The sequence below is a fragment of the Hordeum vulgare genome, chromosome 7H, assembly GCF_904849725.1.
Source record: "Hordeum vulgare subsp. vulgare chromosome 7H, MorexV3_pseudomolecules_assembly, whole genome shotgun sequence".
Taxonomy (NCBI): Eukaryota; Viridiplantae; Streptophyta; class Magnoliopsida; order Poales; family Poaceae; genus Hordeum; species Hordeum vulgare.
The window spans coordinates 371,052,142-371,056,177 of record NC_058524.1 but is presented as its reverse complement, the minus strand read 5'-3'; the positions used below and the strand labels follow the sequence as shown (position 1 = coordinate 371,056,177).

Sequence of the window (4,036 nt, the reverse complement as noted above, 5' to 3'; positions counted from 1 at the left end):
ATAAACCATGTCACGATGCTTGCTATCGTAATAGCTCTTCTGACGGGATTGCGCTGCTTTGAGATTATCCCGAATGACACGACACATTTCTTCTGCTTCAGCAATCATGTCATTCCCAAGAATCTGACGCTCACCAGTCTCTAACCAATTGAGCGGGGTAGGACACTTCCTGTCATAAAGAATCTCGAACGGAGCTTTGCCTGAACTTGCCTGATAGCTGTTATTATATGAAAACTCAGCAAAAGGTAGGCAGTCTTCCCACTTCATGCCAAAGGAAATGACACAGGCTCTTAGCATATCCTCGAGGACCTGATTGACTCTCTCAACTTTCCCACTAGTGTGAGGATGGAAGGCTGTACTGAATCGTATCTTAGTACCCATCACAGACTGAAATGAATCCCAGAACTTGGAAGTAAGGATGCTTCCTCGATCCGAAGAAATCAGCATTGGAACACCATGCAATGAGACTACCCTTGACGTATACAGCTCCGCAAGCTGAGCTGCCGAGATAGACTCCTTGACTCGAGGGAAATGAGTGACTTTGCTCAACTTGTCGATGACGACAAAGATGGCATCGTTACCTTTCTTGGACTTCGGAAACCCGGTGATGAAATCCATCTCAACATGGTCGAACGTCCACCCGGGAATGGGCAAGGGGTGCAAAAGACCTGCTGGACATTGATGCTCTGCTTTCACTCTTCGACAGACATCACATTCATTTACGAACTGAGCAATTTCACGCTATGCGAGTCCACCAGAAGGTCTGTTTCAGATCCTGATACATCTTGGAACTTCCTGGATGTATCGAGAGAAGAGAGTTATGAGCTTCTTCCATGATAACCTTTCTGAGATCCCCTTTCGGAACGACAAGGCGATCCTCAAAGAACAATGTATCTCTGGCATCAACAGTGAAGCACTTATATTTGGGAACTCCCTTTGCCAAGCCAATCTTAACTTTCTTCACCATTGCATCAAGAAGTTGAGCTTGTCGGACTTGGTCTTCCAAGGTAGGAGAAATCTGAAGATTAGCAAGAAATCCCTGAGGTACTAACTGAAGGTTGAGCTTTCTGAAAGATTCACAAAGATCAGACTGGATAGGCTTCAGAATGAGACTGCTGCAGTAAGCCTTCCTGCTCAAAGCATATGCCACGACATTAGCTTTGCCTGGAGTGTACTCAACGCTCGGATTAAAATCTTGGAGCATTTCCACCCAACGAGTTTGCCGAAGATTGAGGTTAGGCTGGGTGAAGATGTATTTGAGACTCTTGTGATCGCTGAACACTTCAACCTTTCTTTCCAACAAGAGGTGTCTCCAAGTCATCAGAGCATGTACCACTGCCGCCAACTCAAGATCATGAGTGGGGTAATTCTTCTCACTTGGCTTCAACTGCCTCGAGGTATAAGCTACCACTTTCTTGTCTTGCATCAGAACTACGCCAAGACCTTGAAAAGAGGCATCGCAGAACACTTGATAAGGTTTGGAGTCATCAGGAGGAAACAAGACTGGAGTAGAAGTGAGCTTCTCTTTGAGTGTGTCGAAAGACAACTGACACTCTGGAGACCAGAAATACTTCACACCCTTCTGAAGAAGACTTGAGAGAGGCTTAGCAATCTTGGAGAAATTCTCAACGAATCTTCTGCAATAGCTTGCAAGCCCGAGAAAGCTTCGAAGATGCTTCACATTTTGCGGAGGTTCCCACTCGACAATGGCCTGCACCTTCGACGGATCAACTTTTATGCCCTCGACAGAGATGATGTGCCGAAGGTACACAACTTCCTTCAACCAGAACTCACATTTGGAAAACTTAGCATAGAACTTATGCTCTCTTAGCTTATCAAGCACAAGACTGAGATGTTCTTCATGCTCTTCCCCAGTTTCTGAAAAGACCAGAATATCATCAAGATACAACAAGACTAATTCATTATTGAATGGGGAGAAGATATAATTCATCATCCAACAGAAGGTTGGTGGAGCATTGGCCAGACCGAAAGACATCACCGTGTACTCATACGATCCAAAGCTTGTTCTGAAAGCAGTCTTTGGAATGTCTTCTTCGCGAATACGAATCTGATGATAACCCATCCCGAGATCAAGCTTCGAGAAGATCTTAGCCCCTTTCAATTGCACTCATTGATGTTGGGAAGTGGATACTTGTTTTTGATCGTCTTCTTATTCAATGGACGGTAATCGACACAGAGTCGTTCCGTGCCATCCTTCTTCTTGACGAAAAGCACTCCACAACCCCAAGGAGATGAGCTTGGTCTGATCAAGCCCAGACGCTCTTGCTCATAAAGTTGTTTCTTCAGCTCCTTCAGCTCTTCTGGACCCAGTTTGTACGGCCGCTTACACACATGCTCAGTACCCGGTTCAAGCTCAATTACGAACTCAACTGCTCGGTGCGGAGGCATTCCTGGCAGTTCTTCCGGAAAAACATCTTCATACTTGCAGACCACTGGGACTTGCGAAATAGGAGAGATCTCACCCTTCCCATTCAAGGAAAACAGACGAACCGTGTCATCACGCGCTGCGAAGATAATCACGTCCTCCGAAGAATGAGTTAGCTTCACTTCTTTAGCTTCACAATCAATAGACGCCTTGTTGATAGCCAACCAATCCATTCCAAGGATCAAATCAATATCAGAGTTGCCAAGGACAATAGGAGAAGCCAGAAAGGCATAATCACCCATCTTGACAGTGACATCAGGAACCAAACAATTGGAACTCATCAATCTCCCAGGGGAAACTACTGAGACAGGCTTAAGAAAATCTTCACAAATAAAATCATGCTTTGTAAAGAATGGACGAGACATGAAGCAATGCGAAGAACCAGAATCAAATAAAACCTTAGCAGAAATATCATTAACTAGAAGATTACCCATAATCACATCTGAGGAGTTGTCTGCTTCAGCTGCATTCACCATATTGACTCTCGCTGACATGGGGTTGAACTTTACCATAACATTGCTTGGAGGCTTCCCTGGAGGAGGGGGCGAAAGACGCAGTTGAGAGGTGCACTTGTTGGAGTAGTGACCCTTCTGCCCGCATTTGTGACAAGTAACATCTGACAGCAGACGGAACTGCACCTGAGGATTCCCTTGCTTCTGCTGCTGAAACCTCTGCTGGAAAGCTGGGTTGGGTGGGTGGGAAGAACCACGACCACCTGACTGCTTGAACTGCTGAGTCTGCCGAGGAGGAGGAGGAGACACCCAGTATTTCTGCTGCTTGTGGACCACCTGAGTTGAGGGCGACGAGCTGGAATCCCTGAAACGCTTCCTCGAGTTCTCCACTCTGAGCAAAGCTGCCTCAGCCCTGAGAGTCAAGTTGTAGAACTTATCAAATTCATCGGGATCATGCAAGGCAAGGGCCAGCTGCAAGTCCTCTCTCAGACCACCTCTGAACTGATAGATCTTGCTCTTCTGATCTGGAATGTCCTGCAAGGCATATCGAACCAGCTCATGCAACTCAACGTTGTACTTGTACATAGAGGATCCACCTTGCTTCAAGCGTCTGAACTTCTCATGCATCTCTTCCACAAAGCTAGACGGGATATAGTGAGACCTGAAATCTCTGCAGAAATCATCCCAACTGATCATTCTGCCTCCCCTCGAGTCCTTCAACTCTTGCCACCAAACTGCTGCCTGCCCCTTGAGCTGAAACGTTGCAAACTTGACGAAGTCCTCTGGACGGACATTGCTGCACTTAAAGTGTTTGATCATGTCCCGAATCCAGTCCTCAGCATCGAACGACTGGTCACAAGACGTGAAGGACCTCGGCTGGTTCGCTAGGAATTGATTCATAGATGCAAAATGATGAGCTGCATGGTTGAAATTGCCCTGCTGCTGATTGGTCCTCTCTTGCAACAACTGGATTAACATCTGGGTGTTAGCATTTGTTGCAGCCATCACCACTTGCCAAGCCTCTGCAGGAGGAGGTGGCGGCGGAGGAGGTGGTGGCGGAGCATCAGCACCCTCGTGACCCGGATTCTGGCGAGTTGGTGGAGCCATCCTGAAGACGGACAACACATTAGCCCAAAGA

General features: G+C 46.8%; 1 pseudogene; it reads right to left on the bottom strand.

Moving 5' to 3' along the window:
* Positions 1-3,170: 3,170 nt before the first annotated feature.
* Positions 3,171-3,717, bottom strand: LOC123412808 (annotated as a pseudogene).
* Positions 3,718-4,036: the final 319 nt, after the last annotated feature.